At 41.9% G+C, this 15,888-nt stretch overlaps 1 protein-coding gene across 1 annotated transcript in view; it reads right to left on the bottom strand.

Annotated features, from left to right (window-relative positions):
- Positions 1-12,322, bottom strand: part of ZPLD1 (zona pellucida like domain containing 1) — an 88,505-nt gene extending 76,183 nt beyond the window's left edge. The window contains exon 1 of the mRNA XM_058800319.1: positions 12,246-12,322. The gene's annotated coding sequence lies outside the window, so the exon portion shown is untranslated. The remainder of the gene's footprint in view (positions 1-12,245) is intronic.
- Positions 12,323-15,888: the final 3,566 nt, after the last annotated feature.

Genomic DNA, 15,888 nt, shown 5'->3' with positions numbered 1-15,888 from the left:
ATTTCCCAGTCTCATTACAAAGAAAAATAACAGTCTGGAGACGTTAACATTAAGATGGTTTCTACTGTATTTTTCAGGCACACTCCAAAAAGTTCTTCTTCTTGGCACAGCTTTAAAAAGCAGACAAGAGGCAGGTTCTCTCTAAAGACAAAGCAGCTGTTGAGGCCTTTATTGTGTCCTCAAACAGGAAGAAGAAACAAAAAAGGCAAAAAGTAATTTTTTTCAGAGCATCCTCACATCACCTTTGTCCAAGGGTGCCTAACCTCACTAGTGAGAGCATACAGGTCCCTGTTAGACAAGTACAAAAAAGTGATTAAAAAAATCAAAGCTTTTTTATATGAACAAAAAAAGTCAATGTACACTGTTAGAAAGCCTTGATAAGCAGATACTGGAGCAGTTTTTAGAAACAGTTATGGGTTCTCTGTTACATGCTTCTGAAAACTCAAATGTACCCTCATGATCATTCCATGCTCTAGCAGGCATATGTTGCTCATCACAAATCACAGGACAGAGACCACTGCAAGCAGGTTAAATTGCAGCAGATAGAAGGGGAATTAAGCTCTTTTTTTGTTTCCCAGGTTTCTGTCTCTTGCAGGGTGAGGAAGGCTCTCCCTAGCTGCTGAGGGACTGAAATGACACAGGGCTGGAGAAAGGAGGAGCGTGAGCTGCAGCATGCCTGATTCCCAATTACCTCAGACTTTTCTGGGCCAGCTGCAGGCATGACTCAGCTTCTCACAAGTGGCTGCCTAGCTGCAGCATATTAATACATAATCAGTGCCAGTTTCAGCTTTCCTCATAGGCTGGGCTGTTATTTGTGCCGTTCAGTGCCACAAACAGTTGAGTCACAGCTGAAGCAGGGCCAGATGCCTCAGAGGGGAATAACATCTGAGTCAGGGCATGATGGATGTCCAGGGAAGGCTCACTTTTCACCAGCACAATTTTACAGTTTGCTCATGTTTGTGAGTCAGCACCACAGATCAGAAGTACAGAATTGTGAAAGTTTCTTACTGCAAAGAATGTTTTGTACTTAACAAGCACCAGGAATAACTTTCTTCAATGTCAAGACATCAAAGTTGTGGGCAAGCACAGGTGTGAACACATTTGTTGCAGGATGCTATGAAAGGTGGGAAATATATTCCCCAAGCACAAAGCCCCCAGAAACTAAAAGCAAAACAGAAATGCCACTTGATTTGCCTTATCTGCTAGATGCTTATACTGCTTGGGATTAAAATGAAAGATAGCAGATAAACAAATCAGCTGATTGGTAACATGGTTATTGCTTATCATTTAAATCTGTCCTTCAGGGAATGCATCCTGTTGGGCTAGGGCTTTCTTTCATTCCTAATATGCTCAGAGTGAGCAGTTTTGCTTCTGCATTTCTCTTCTGGAGGACAGTAGAACCTGCTATAGACCAAGTGAGATGTGCTGGACATTTTGAAACTACATCCTCTGATACCCAAACCAGATACCTGCTGCTAAGAAACTTCAGAGGGCCTACAATAGAGCTCGGCAACTTAGAGAAGTAAACATTAATATATTACAACTACTGTGGTCTAATATTTACTTTGTCCTTGTCTAAACGCTCTCATCTACTACAGCTTTTAAGTTACTGAAAGCTTCTACTGTATATTGAAAAGTACCAAAGCTCTGGCAGTGAGATCCAGTTGTGGCACCAGTTTAAGAAGCTGGCACATCTCATAGTGGCAGCTATTTTAGTGCAGCACTGATGCCCTCAGTGCTGCTTGACCTGACCTGAGCAGGTGCATGATAGCAAGCAACCTCTTCATGTCAGCTCTCTGGTGGTCACTTTCTTTCACAGATTTGCAGATCCTAATTAACACAAAGCACACAGAATGCAGCAGATCACCAGCCCAGAAAGCCTTGACTCTCAGTATCTGATATTAACAGACCACTAGAGGCCACACTCAGCTCACTTGGTACCTTTGTACCAACAGAGATATTACCCTTAAAAGCAGGGCTTAATGACTGGTATAAGATACAAAGCAGAGGCAGCTCTGGATATTGCAAGGCAACACTGATATGCACCTGGGTCAGGTGGCTGAGATCTGAGCAAGAGGAAAACTTTTGCTTGCCCTCACTGTTATCATCCCATCCCAGTGCTGACCTACCCCGTGTCCTGAGGGCACCTCCCTTCCCCTAGCCCAGCAAACCCCACAAGTACCCTGTCATCCCCCACAGCACCCACAGCCCATGGCAGGGATTCTGGGACAGCCCTGAATTCTGTAGGTGGGTGTAGGTAAGACACTCTTTCTTTTAGAGAGGAGCCTTGCTAGAATAAAGCAGCAGGGAAGTGATCCTAAACATTTACCTCAGATATCAAATGGTACTTGAATAGGAGCAAGATTATTGCTCACCATCCTCCCTTGCTTTTTGGGGGTGTATCATAGAACAGTTTGAGTTGAAAAAGGCCTTTAAGACTATCTAATCCGATCCACTTGAAGTAAGAAGCAGGGACTTTTTCAACTTGATCAGGGTGCTCAGAGCCCTGTCCCACCTTGTTTCAGGAACTGCATCTACCACCTCTCTGAGCAACCCATTCCAGCGTTTTATCCCCCTCATTTTAAAGACTTCTTCCTTACATCTATTCCAAATCAAGCTCCTTTGTTTAAAACTGTTACTCCTTGTCCTATACTGAAGCCCAGCACATGCTCTGAGGTGACATTACTGTAGCTTTTCAGTACCTGAGGGGACCCACAAAACAACTGGACAGGAGCTGCTTACAAGGGCATGCAGTGACAGGACAGTGGCTTTAAACTGAAACACAGTGGGTTTGGATTAGAGCTGAAGAAGAAATTCTTTACAATGAGGGTGGTGAGGCACTGGAACAGGTTACTCAGAGAAGTTTTAGACCCTCCACCACTACAAGTGTTCCATGGCAGGTTGGATGGGGGTTTGAAAATCTGGTCCAGTAGAAAGCGTTTGGAACAAGATGGACTTTAAGGTCCCTTCTAACCCAGGCCATGCTATATTAATTACTTTGGTAACAAGAGGGTTGCCAGCCCTGTACTACAATCCATCCCACACAACTTGCTATAAAGTTAAAAAAGAGGGAAGAGCCTTTTGTCAGGTGTAGAGAAACTACTTCTATTTGACTTAACCTGTGGCCCCACCACACTAGACATGTCCAGGGGCTTCACCAGCCAGTGCTAGAGTGGTGAGGACAAAACCAAACCAGCAATGTCAGGGAAGAGCTGGGCCTCTGCAGAGTTGGAGCTGCTGTGATGGTGCATATCTGCTAACCCAAGTGGGCACAGGTGCAGAAGCCCTGAAGGCCCAAGCACTGGCCAGTTATGGAAGGAGCTTTCAGTAGCATGGAGATCTTTGTTCACAGCTTGAACAAAGTCATGGCAACATGATTCCAACAGAACATAATAGGAATGCATCAGCATAGGTTTTTCCTGTCCTTGTATTGCTCTCCAGTTGTTGTTATTATATTTCTAGAGTCCCATACCTTCTGAGGGGTTTTCTCACACGCAGCTCTTCACAGCAGTGTTGCTCCTGCTTCTTTGTCAGGGCTCCTCCAAGGCCCTCCCCCACCAGCCAACCCACCCCCTTTTATCCCAGTTATCCTCATTAGCCACAGCTGCTGCCCAATTAAGGGCATCACAGCTGCAGCCCATTTAGAGCAACTAGGATTGGGGCAAGGCCTCTTATACAATACATATATTTTACTAGGACTCCTACTATATTTCCCCCTTTTCTTTTACTTACAGATATTCAAATACAATACAGACATTAAAGTACAATACATACATTTCCCCACGACTCAAAGGCCACTTACAACAGACACAGCCCCTTGCTCAAAGGCCATATTTTCACAGCTCCTGGCTGTCACAGCTCCTCAACTCAAAGGCCATGTTTCCTCCACGGCTCTCAGGCTGTCACAGTTCTTGGCTGTCCTATCTTCTATCACATCTTGTTGTTATATTTCTAGAGTCCCAGCTCTCAGCTGTCCTATCTTCTGTCACATCAGGGTCACCACTTGTTGTTATTATATTTCTAGAGTCCCATACCTTCTGAGGGGTTTTCTCACACTCAGCTCTTCACAGCAGTGTTACCCCTGCTTCTTCATCAAGACTCCCCCAAGGCTCTCCCTGACCAGCCAACCCACCCCCTTTTATCCCAGTTATCTTCATTAGCCACAGCTGCAGCCCATTTGGAACAACTAGGATCAGGGCAAGGTCACTTTTACAATACATATATTTTACTAGGACTCCTACTGTATTCAGTCATCCACTATCCATCACGACAGCAAGACCACAAGCTGGACCTTTTGCCAAAGTCTGGATGTCCTCCTTTAGCTTTTTTGAAAAGGACAGAGCAAAACCAGAAAGGGGACAAGGCCATTCTGGTGTCTACCTCCAGGGAGTTCTTTAAATCTCCTGCACCCTTTTCACAGCCACAGAAGGCTAAAATACAGCCTGGATTTAGATAAGAGAATGCAAAAAAAAAAAAAAATCAACTACATGACAGGTGCTGAGAGAAAAATCATTGTTCAAACCTGGTTCTTTTGTGTGACAGATAATGCTCATAAGGAAGAGCAAGTGCTGAATTTGATGGGAGACAATGAATGGAAATGGCACTTAGCACCAGCCATTTCAGCATGCAACAAGGGAAGACTGTTTAATTAAAATGGTGCTTGTTAATCTAAGTTGAAATTTATTATTGGACAACACATAAATGGACTTATGTTGCCAACACACTCTTACATCCTATAGTTACATTTTGATCCATCTAACAAGCTTCTGAACATACATTGTAAGTTAATTAAACACCAAGTACACAGTTTCTCATTCCATTATTTTCTGTAACATTTCAATTAAAGACTGTCTTGGGCATTTTAAAATCACTATGTGAGGAATTCTGTGTTTTGGTTTGATTAATAATACAATTTGTTTTTATGGAGCATCTTCCAGCATTCAGCCTTTATGTTCATTTAAAAAAATACCCAAGAGTATTCCATAATACTAGATTAAAATATTGTTGAATGTTTTTATTACCACGGTAAGATACACTATATTGAAGTTATTGCTATAGATTAGGGGTATTTTTCTCATTAAAAATGTTGGAAGGGTTGAATTGATTATAAATTACAGACAGCTCAAGCACACCAAGGAAAAACATTAGAGACAAAAAATATCCAGATTTCTTTCAGGGATGTTAAAAGAGCTCCATGTTTCACATGTTCCATTACCCATTCCACCTCTTAAATTTAAAAATCTCATGACAGCCTTGATATATCTTATGAAAAATATTTGGGGAAAGAGAACAGCAGCAGCAAACAAATTCAGTTTCACAAACCTCACTGCAGCAGAGCAATTGTGTGGGGAACAAGCAACGCTGCTTACAAAGCTCACAGTGACTTGCTCAAAAGAGCACATGCCATGGCAAGGACACAAAAGAAAAATTTAAAAGTATTAAATATATTGTAAGGTCGGAATGAGGTAGAAACACAGCTAGAGAGGGGAAAAGAGAGAGGATATATTAAGCAGAAAAAATCCTGTGTACCTCTACCAGAAAAGCAGGGTGGGTTTTTTTTTAATACTAAGCTCTCCCTCCAATACTTTCCAACAGCACTGAGTCAATCCAAAGCCGGGATCCATGAGACACCTGCTACCCTTTGTGGTATTACCTGTTTTCACTCATTCCCAAGCCTTACCACTGAAGAGTAGTTCCCACACTCTTTCCCTTAGGTTGGTACATATTTTGCATTTTACAGAGCAGCCCTGCAAGCTTTTCCATCAGCCTCCAGTCCCACAGACCAAATCCACCTGTAGCAAGACAGCCAGAAGGGCTACCAGAAAGCAGCTGGCCCAAGCCCTAACACCTGCTTGCTCTTCTGCCCCAGAGTCTCAGGGCTTTAGCTGGTCAGAGTGACCCTGAGATGTGTTAGAAAGTCTCTTTTCTCAGCCCGGCGCTCAAAGAAGGAGTCAGAGCTCTTCTTGTCTCAGTCTCAAGGCTGTTTCTTGCTTCTTACATATAAAATTCTTTTCTCTGGCCTGCTGAGGTCTGTTCAGCAGACAGAGGCACACTGACGCCCTCAGGGTGGTGTAAACTTTTTATACTAAAAACTACATATATAATGTTTACAATTATTCCCCAATACCTATCACCTGTGTTAGACAGTGAGCTTCTACTATAAACCAATCCAAAAGTGCCAACATCACAGCAGAAGATGGAGGCCAAGAAGAAGGAGAAAGGCTGGACATGCCCAGATTTCTCCATCTTGCCCCCTGAACCCCCATTCTAAAAACCCCAAATAATCTGTTTTTCACCCTGTGACAAGCTAATTATTATTCTACTTAAACTTTCGTGGCTTGCAGATCCTCATATAAGGTTGGCAATTTTTTTCCATGGGTCATAATCAAAATCACAGGTGTCTTGGGCTCTATGCCAAGGTCTCTGTGCCCCCTGGCAGGGGTTCTGGCAATTCAGGACAGCCAGAGGAATGTCCTGAATTCGGACACCAGAGCTGGGCAACAAATGGACAGGCAGCATGTTTCTGTCAGTCTCTACCTTCCATATGAGATCTAAAACTTAGAGCCTGTCTAAATGGCTGCTTAAGGTCACACAGTTCCCTCAATACTCCTTTCTTTCCCACATTCCAGAGCTGAGGGAGTATCTCACTATTCATTGTCTCCTGAGCAGGCAGCATTCTGCCAGCATAGTGCCAACCTGAGTCAAGTGCAGTCCTCCTTCCTGCTGATCCTCACGTGTATTGAATCAGGGCTGTTAAATTCTCATTACATTCTTAACTGAGCACCACCTTCCTCCCTGCCTGTCCTCGAACAGGGTAACAACAGATACAGCCCAGGAAAGTTGGGGTCTTCAGCCTGGATGCAGTAGCCACAAAGTTATCCTTAAAGAATGCTTTGATCTTGAATTTCTACCACTTCATCCACTCTTCCCCAAAATGTAAAACCCACAATTCGTCCAGCAATGCAATCTTACAAATCCTGATTTCTTTGGGTTTGGGGATTATTTTGTTTGTTTTTTCTTCTCGCAAGAGCAACTTCACTCTCCTACCTTTGCCAGGGTGCTGACCTCTTTAGAACTTTAAGGAAAGAGTAGTTTAGTTCATGGGGGAATCTGACATCATTTCCAGTTCAGTCAAATTTTCCATGGGGCATTTGAGCCGATTACTCAGTGTGTACTCTACTTCTTGTGATGTTTCTCATTCACTAATTAGAGCTGAAACCTCCCTATTGAGTTCTGTCACCAAAGATACTTGGTGGCACTTCCCTAAGGCTTTAAATCTTTAACAAACTAGGTAGGAAACCATGATCTGAATTAGCTAAGAAGGTCTCATTCTTCCTCCCCTTGAAAAGGAGAAAAAAAAAAAAAAAAGCATGATTTTTTCTTTCCCTGAAAATAGATTTAGATTTGAAATCAGCAACAACAAACATTTTAATACTGTCCATTTCTGGCACATGCTTTTACACTGCATGTGATGTGTCAGTCCTTCTTGCAAGGCATGCTCATAGACAATATTCTGGAGAACATAAAGCATGCCTTGCTATCATGTTTGATGGTATCTTAAGCTGTTGTTTGCTCTGCCCCCACTGAGAAACCAGAGTGAAACAGGGAAGTGACAGTTTAGAAAAACCCTCAACCAGCTCACTATTTTTCTTTCACAACTAAAAGTTTCATTCTGTGGCAGAAAGAGGTGTAAGCCTGTTTGCCTTGTAAAGGTGCGCTTCACTTCTACGTGCCAGGGGTTGCTCTCTATGGCTCTGGTAACGCTACACAGACATCTGGAATATTGGGATCCAAAATGATTAAGGTCATTGTAAGTGATGCATCCCACTTTCACCCATAGAGCTATGCAAAAGCCTCTAAAACATTAAGGAATGAATTTCTAATTCTTCAAACCAGGAGAGCTGAGAAGGCAAAGCTACAATTAGAGAAAGCATAATCTACCAAAAAGCTCACCTTTTCCCTAGCTTCACATTTAAGCAGAAGAACCTATTCTCTTCTCCCCAGCCACAATTATCTTCTCATTTTCCTTTTTCAAACATTTATACACTCAGGCAAATGTATTTAATGGCTTCCAGTAAGTCATACTCCTGACAGTAAAACCTCTACATACTGGTGAGTTCAATTTGTGTCCAGCCAAACAACTTTTAACAATGCAGACAGTCTACTGAGTAAAATTGCACTGAAAGAGCAGATAAAACAGCACACATCTTTACTGTTTTTTTATCAAAACTTCTAAGAACAAAAGCTGAAAAAGCAGCTTTTTATGAACGAAGAGTCTAGCAAACCTCACACAGAACTGGTATGTGCATAAATTACTCTTTATATTTAGCCATGTATAGCTAAAGAAATAAAAGTGTCTTCCCTTTTGGATAAAAGCTGCAGAAAAGTATCTACCATAGAACGGCAGAGTCTGCATTCATGGATCTGCAGTACTGAATTCAATTAGTCTGATTTTCCTGAGTCTACCCTAGATAAAGAATGCTTTCCCAGGAAACTGCACTTATATTCCAAGTGATAAAGGAGAAGAAATTTAGTGATCTGCTTTGAATCGTCACTTAGGTGCAAAAATATTTAACTATCTGTTTTCTACTACACAAAGCAGATGCCCAAGTAACTCTATTATCATGAATTATGGAATTCTGTATCCTGATCCCAGCTGAAGTTTTGTCAGAATCCAAGCAAAACATCTTAACAAAGAGCAACAAATCTGAGCAAGATTAAACATTAAATCTCAATCAATTCAGATTAAAGATTTCATGTCACCTAAACACATAGTAAAAAGTTCCTAAAAGCCATTAAGACAGCGCCATAATTATAGTAAATATTTATTTAAACAAATGTCTGCATTTATAGAGCAAGCGCTGCGTACTTTGGAGGGAGGCACGTGTTTCCTAGTAACTGACTTTCCACTTGCTGCTATCGGGCATCCAGACACAATGCACTTATTTGTGACCAAGACTTGTTTGGTTTTGGTTTTACAAGGTTGAACAGCTCTATCATTCGTTTTGCATGTTATACTTCCATTTGTTTTTTTGACTATTTTAAAAAGAAAACTTCATAAGAATGAATTTGGCTGTGCATATATATATACACAAGTGTTTATAAATACAGAAATATATACATGCACCACTACCCTGTACATTTGTACTTGTGTGCAATTATACATTTGCTCAGTCTCATATTAAATTTAACATTTCTGCATCATCTCTTACACAGTCTGAAACACTATTGGGAGAAATACTTTTCCAACTATTTGTGTTTATTGCCAAGTTTTCCATTTTATCTGGATGTACAGAACTGCAAAGAGGAACTCCTCCAAACAGATTCTGTTCCTGCCAGGTTACTTGAGATGCAGGTTAATAAGCTGCTAGTATCATTGATTAAAGCTACTCTACCCAAGCATTATTTACTTGAGCTTCAGGAGCACTTCTGCAAAGTCCTTTGAAGATGATCAGTGTAAGAGGATTCTTCTTCAAGTAGTATTAGATGCTATTCTACTCAGGTTTCCATTCTTCCAAAATACCAGTAGTACTGATGTAAAAATACTCCCATATAGCCTGATTTTTTTAACTAATCAGCTCAACTTGGAATTACATGCACAGTTTTTCTCTCCCAGCAGTCACAGAAGACTCCTCTAAGATCCTTAAAAAGGATGTTGCTCCTTTGCAGAGAGCACATGAAAAGCATCACTGCAGCTCTCTTTCCTCCTTGTTCTAACTCCTTTTTCTTGTGTGGTAATGTCCTGGACCCTGCATCATCTCTCCTGCTCCTGGCCTTTCAAAAACGAGCTTAATTTCTCCTCTTGCACCCCACATTCTTCCTATTTGGGAAGAATAACTGTCCTTTAATATTGTTCCCCCTCATTATAAACGGCCCCAGAGTGGGAAAACACTGCCACCACAGCCTGCCATGCACACGGCAATTTCTTCCTCTCATTTAGATTCAAAAGCCAAGCACAACTAAAAGTTGTTCTGTGTGTTAAAAGAGGCTGACTGATCACTTTAAAAACATGATCAGTGGTCAGAAAGCAAAAGACCCCAAATGACCAATTGAAGACTCCTCATTTCTTCTAGAAAATGGAGATAGTGTCACAGGACATCCAGGCAAGACAAGCAGCTGAGTTTTGCAGTGACAGTCACAGAATATTCTGAGTTGGATGGATCATTGAGTCCAACACTTAGTCCTGCACAGGACATCCCGAGGATTCACACCATAAGAATTGTGTGTGTTCATGACTTTGGGATTTTTTAAGGAATCCCAATCAGAAAGATGCTGAGAAAGCAATGACTTTTCAGATATATTTTAGTACAAGGCAAGCTAAATAAAATGGCCACATGATGCCAGCATTGTCTGGGAAACAGCAGAAAATTCCATTCCTAATCAAAGAATGTGGATTCGTTTCTTTTTCATTCTAACCATGTATTTTTTAAGTTTTCCTAAGTGTGAACACATCCACCCTTTCATTTCTCATTTCTGCAACCTTTATATCCAGACTCTTAACAGCCTGCTTGGATAACCCCATGAAGAGTGTGAAGCCCCCACTTTTTATTCTTCCAGTACTACAGAGTTTCAGCAAACCTATGCTCAGCCATCTCATGACTCTCACCCCCATCACAGCTTGTTTCTGCTTTCTGCTTTGCATGCCAAAAATCAACTCAGACTTTCTGTTTTTACATACAAGGAAACCCCATAGAATGATGCATTTCCACCTCACTACTTGGGTTTGCTTTTAGCATAAGTCTGATTGAACTTTCAGGTCATTACAAATTTTGATCTGGATTACAGGAAAGAAGATAATAAGGACTTTTTTTTCCTCCAAAACAGAATCCTTCCACCCACCACAGTTTCTCAGTTCAAAATTGTCTCGTAAGAACATCCACAGTATATTCCTGCTCCCTTCCATGGGACCTTGCTTTCAGCTTTGTGACGTACACACACTTTCCTCATTTTTCCTTGAATGTTGAAAACCTTCAGAAAGAGCATAGAACTAGAATCATAGACTCATTTAGGTTGGAAAAGACCTTTAAACATCATCCAGTCCAACCATTAGCCCAGCACTGCCACTAAAGTCCACCACTAAATCATGTCCCTGAGTGCCACATCTACAAACCTTTTAAATCCCTCCAGGAACGATGACTCAACCACTTCCCTGGGCAACGTGCTCCAGTGGTTGACAACCCTCTCCGTCAAGAAATGTTTCCTAATATCCAATCTAAACATCCCTTGGTGCAAGTTTAGGCCATTCTCTGTCATCCTATCATTAGTTATTGGGAGAAGAGGCAAACCTCTGCCCGGCCACAGCCTCCTTTCAGGTTGCTGTAGTGAGAGATAAGGTCTGCAGTAGCCCACTGGCTGAGCCACACACTCTGCTCCTAGCAAAGCTAAATGTTTCAATAATTTCATTCCTATGCTCTGAGACATAACCTAAAGAATTCTGAATACATTGTTACACTGTTAAACAGAGTCTTCTTCTTTTTTTTTTTTTTTTTTTTAATAAAAATTAAAGAGACTGGGCACTTCTGGTTTTACAGTGATATCCAGAAGATATAGACTTCCCCTCCAAAGCTTTTTATTTCTCTGTTTATATGTCCACACCTTTATAAGAACAATTTCTAGGTGGAAGCGTTCTATCTTACATTTTTTAAGGCATTTGAGATGTATTGATTGGCAGGCCAATTGCACACACCTTGACCTACCCAAATAAAGCCACCCCAGGGTCAGAAGCTGTAGCTTGAACTCCAGGCAGAACCACACTTGTCTCCCCTCTCTCACCCCTCAACAGGGCCTTGCTTTGCTTGCCTTCACTTCTCACTGTGGTGAACTGAAACAGAGCAGAAGTACACCCACACCTGCTCTACCCAAGCAAAAAAAAACCTAGTAAATCAGAACAGCAGCACTTCAAATCTCGTGTTTTAGAGGAGAAATATACTACACCCAAGGTCAGACATATCAGGTATAGACATTTGGCACAAGGATAAATACTTCCCTTTGGAAATCCTCTGCAGAGATTAACTGGAGTCCTTATTCAGCCAGACCTGCTATACAACCCTGGTATTTATCTCTCCTCATACCAAGTAAAATATTTCAAATGGCTCACAGCCATGCTGATCTCAAGACTCACATCCTAGCACAACAGAAGTTGATCCTTGTTACCTCAGACTCTGTGGAATTGTGTCAATGCAGATTTCAAAAATGCATTCAAATTCCCTTCACAGCAACAGGAGGATGAGGAAAGATATATTTACCTGTTTCATTTCCTCATTGTATTCCCCAGCGCCTTAACAAAAGAGGTGCTTTCAAGGAGGAAGGTGCTAAATAGAGCTGGCCAGCAGCAGCCTCCAGCACTCCCAGCCTGTTAACCCACCATGCAAGGACAAAAGGCACCTGCTTTGGTGGAAAAGCCAGAGCTGGATCTCATTCAGTGTTGAGCTTTAACCCAGCTGGATCTCATTCAGTCTTGCCACCAACAATTACCTGTTTCAACACTCTTTGTCCTAATACCACATCTACATTTCCTATAGCTGAAAATGCAACCACCACATTCTTTTCTATTTCTTCAGTTAAAAACCTCTATTCTTTCTACACAATGGGATAAGACCATATTAGAAGATGATCAATATGAATTCAGCTAGAGCTCTTTGTGCAGAGTATACTCCACAAGCTGGGCATACAGTGAGGTGGAAGAGCTGGGTGAAGTGACATGAGGCAGGAGAGGGCCAAGCCTGGCTACTGCTCATTGTCAGGACCCTCCCCTAGATATCCCACCAGCACTGGTGAGGCATAACAGCACAGCTACTCCCATCTCTTTCAGACAGACTGATGAGAACAGGAGTGATGTCCATGTCATGACCACCACCCCTCAGCTGGCACTGAATCACAATCCTTGGAGGCTCTGGGTGCCACAGTGCCAAACTACCCATTGATTTCAACTTTACACAGTGCTTTAGAAAGCCTGGTTGTTGCCCTGCAACCCCACCATTTCTCAACAAAACAAGCTAGCATGCCAAATTTCCACAGTTCTGCAACAGGCAGGTGTAGTTTCCAATAAATGAGTGGCATCTGGCCTGGAGGCAGATCCCAGCTCTCCTGGAGAGCCCCAGTGTACAATTATGCCAGAGCCAGGCAACAAAGCCAAAGGACCTTTGAATTCTTGGCCACTGCTCATCATTCCTTCATATCAGAGTATGCCCAACAGCTCTTCCACAAATGTTTTTTTTTTTTTTTAAAGTTAAAAACACAAATGAACTTTCAACACATTCAGCATTCACATGCTGAATTCCTTCTGCCCCAGAGGTATATGCTATGAAATTGGGGCATTTCCAGGATGATGGGAAGACAACCAGTTTGTTCATGATACAAGAATCCATCACAACTTCATTTGTTTCATGATAAATAAGACATCTCTGCTATTTGATTTTTGTTGAACCAGACATTCTTGGTTCAACATTTAGAGCATTTGAAACAACTTCACCTTTCAAGAAAACTTTTTAAATGTTGTGAAAGGGAGGAGGATGGCTGCTCAAGCAGGTTGGATGATCCTGTTCCACATCAGAAATCTAAAAAAGTGACATAATTGAAGTGTCTGGAGAGTATTACAATCACTTGGGGTTCATTGTCTAGCTCTCAGTACCACATAAAGGAAGCTGCCTGTTAAGTAGGGAAAGAAAATGGTTTTGCATCAAAAGTTGCATCAGTATAAATATCATAATACACAAGTGTCAGCTTCTGCCTTTTATTCAGACAATGAAGGGAGCAGAGAGCCTATCTTAATGTGAAAAGTTATATGATTCTGTCAGAAACACTGCAAATTTGAAAGTCACAAAACAAAAAAATTGTAACACGTTCTTTGCATGAACTGAATTCAGTTACACCTTACAAGATGCATATTTCGTTATTCTAAAAATCCCAGAAATGCAAATTAAGTAGTGCAAGAAATTTCAGGTGACTCTTTGTTCCCACCTACTAACATCAATTGCTGAAACAGATAAAGCTCTGCACCCCTGTTTTTCTTTTAATTTACCAATCTGTTCCTTTGAAAGGAAATTTTTAGTAGAATTTCAAGTCTTCTCTGAATGCTATATAAAACTCATAAGCTGACAAAATGCTGATCAGTTCTAAGGGGTCCACCCTTACTTCAAGAAGAGATGGGGGAAATAACAAAAATTTCATTTTATGACTCAGATCTTTCTCTTATCTGTAAAGCTAAATCATTTAAAATATTCATATATTGGCTACAATATGGCTTTCAACAGCATTGAAATGAAGAATACTCAGAATGCAGTTGAAGAGTTTTTATAACAATTATTCCATTCCAGATAAAAACATATTGTTTTATGCTTAAGGTTATGACAAGTATCCATCATCCATTACACATGAGCATATGTTTGATGTGTATCTTTTCATACAGCTCTGTGTCAGTTGGCTATTTGTTCACACTGTGTTGATACTGGAAGAGAGTTAAGTGTCCTTACCATATCATGGTATTTCTTCAGTTTCCTGGCAAAGATGTCTCATAAAATACCTGACAGAGCAGCTTTGCAGAGTCTCTGGAAACTGCTTCGCTTCCTTAAGTGACTTGGCAAACCTTTGCTAGCAAAGCCAGAGAACATAGATGTGTCTGTTTGGATTCCTACCTGATTTCATGGCAGAATTATTTTAGCTTACAGTGTGCCAGGATCTGGGACATTTGTCTGTGCATCACTTAGCACAGCAAGGTCCCAGATCTATAGCACAGAGCAGCAGCAATATCTAAAAGCAGAAATTTCCTCTTTACCTGCCCCAAAGCCCACCTGAAGGCACTGCATCATTTGCAATGCTGGACCTGACTGAACCACTTGTGCAGCCCCTGGCCAGCCTGCATCAGAGCCAGGAGCTGAGGCTCCTGTCACTGCCAACCCAGCTCTGAGGGTTGGGGACACAAAGTGAGGGGGAAGAGAAGGGGGAAAGATTGTATTGTTCATGGAGGTGATTTTGCTGTTTAAGACCTTGACTCATGGGGAGTTCCCCATGAAGGCAGAGAAGACTTTAAAACCACATGATCACATAATATTGTAAAAACCCTGACCAAGTGCATGACAGAAATTCTTGGGTGACTTTCAGGAAGTTACTGTGAACACGAGGGGAGCAGTACCATGCACACCTGCCTTGCTCTGCCTTCCCCCACAGTGCCTGTTCACCTGGCCACTCCTGGAGAGAGAACAGGGTCCAGACAAACAGGTGCAGCTCTTCAGGGGTGCTCACCATGGCACTGCTGGACATACTTACCCAGAAGAGCCTCCAATCCTGACCTTAAGGGAGCTCCTTATGACCAACATGCACAAAACACATGGACAGGACAGGTTTAAGCAGCATGGCTACAAGTCTCCATGTCTGAAAGGGCTCCATCTCTCCCAGTGGTATCCAGGCCACAAGGTACCAGCACAGCTTCTCCCTGCCACCAAGTGCTGGGTAACACAAGCAGACACACAGTACCTCTGCTCTGCCTAGAGCTACCTGGACTGACAAGATCATCTGCCTCTGAGAAGGGTGTGTTTTCACTCCAGAGCTGAAATCAGATCATATTCTCATCATGGCTGAGCAAGCCCACAGATTGGTGTATTTAGGTCTCTCAGTATGTTCATCCAGCACTGAGCTATTTTGATTGCCATGCTTTAACACGAGGAATGTGTCTCTTAGGCACGAACGTGTTGGCACCTATCAAGAGAATTAAGAGGCAGTATTGATTATTCCTGCCAGAATCAGTTCTCATGACTGGCAGCAAATCCAATCAGATTCAAACTGTAACTTGGATGCCCTGAAGCATGACAGTTATTTCAAGCTCTGATAGAATTAGTTTCTATAATTTATATCTCCACCATGTGCTTGCTGTGGCGTGGCCATGTAGCCAGA

Source organism: Ammospiza caudacuta, chromosome 2 (assembly GCF_027887145.1).
Source record: "Ammospiza caudacuta isolate bAmmCau1 chromosome 2, bAmmCau1.pri, whole genome shotgun sequence".
In the NCBI taxonomy this organism is placed as follows: Eukaryota; Metazoa; Chordata; class Aves; order Passeriformes; family Passerellidae; genus Ammospiza; species Ammospiza caudacuta.
This window is presented reverse-complemented; position numbering and strand designations above follow the sequence as displayed.